This window comes from Elephas maximus, chromosome 17 (genome assembly GCF_024166365.1).
Source record: "Elephas maximus indicus isolate mEleMax1 chromosome 17, mEleMax1 primary haplotype, whole genome shotgun sequence".
In the NCBI taxonomy this organism is placed as follows: Eukaryota; Metazoa; Chordata; class Mammalia; order Proboscidea; family Elephantidae; genus Elephas; species Elephas maximus.
The window spans coordinates 75,156,856-75,158,138 of NC_064835.1; positions in this window are offsets into that span (position 1 = coordinate 75,156,856).

The window sequence follows — 1,283 nt, forward strand, 5'->3', positions numbered from 1 at the left end:
AGGGTAATTGCGTTGAACAACGGTAAGAGAGACCATTCTCTTGCAGTTACTGAGGGCTCCTGTGGGCTCTAGGGACAGTGCACTCCTGAAGGTTACAAGTATTGAATATTTTTGCCGCTTCAGTATACTTTTACTTCTTTTTTTCTCACTAACAGAAGCCCCTTTTCAGGTGAGAAATCCTACCCTATGGTTCTGAAACTGACCCCTCCCTTCTGTCCTCTGTCATAGATGTGGGCACATGACCCAGGCCTGGCCAATCAGAGCACCTCACTTGTCTGTTCACAGTGATTAGAACAAACATGGACATGTGAGGCAAGCTGGACCGATCAGAGTCCTCTCTAGGACTTTTGCTAGACTCGTAGTGTCTCAGGCTGGGTTCTCTAGAGAAGCAAAGTGAGTAAAGTATATAAATATAAGAGAGAGAGATTTTTTATCAAGGAAATGGCTCACAAAGTTGTAGAGATGAGAATATCCCAAGTCCGTGGGAGAGACTGGAGGCTTCTCCTGATTCGCATAGCTGCAGGAGCTGGTGAACCCAAGACTGGCACCTCAGAGAGCAGGGCTCTGGCTCACACTACTGACCGTTCTGATCAGGGCCACGATAGGTGTGGAAACGGAACAACCAGAATGGAAATAATGAAAATGTTCACACACTGTGAAGAATGTAACCTATGTCACTGAACAGCTTATGTAGAAATTGTTGAATAGGAACCTAAACTTCTGTGTAAACCTTCACCAAAAACACAATCAAATGTTACTAAAAAAAAAAAACCCTATGGACCACAGCTCTACTCTGACACACACGGGGTCACCATGAGTTGGCGTTAACTCTACTGCAACTGTTTATTTTTTTTTATTTTTTATTTTTTTTCACTAATAAGCCGACAGAACCCAAATGGCTCTGGCTTCTCCTACCCAAGCTGCTCTCAGCTGTTCCTCTCTTCCAATCCCTGCCAAGAGGGAACTCAATGGAATGGTAAAAAGGGTGGGTCCCGGAAGCAGAATATTTGGGTTTATATCTTGGCTTTCTTATTGTCTGAGTGACGTGGGGCACGTTACTTAACCCCCTGAGTATCAGCAACGTGCTAGGCTCATCTGGATGGTGGAGGGGACTAAAGGAATCAGGATACAGACATGTTTATTTGGTTTCTGGCATATAGTAATCGCTCAATAAATTTCAAGTATTATTCCAATAGTTTTTCTATCACTGTTGAGGCTGAAGCACTTGAAAATGCTTCTAATTAATCTTAGTGTGCCTCCTAATAAATTCTCACCCCCTTGTT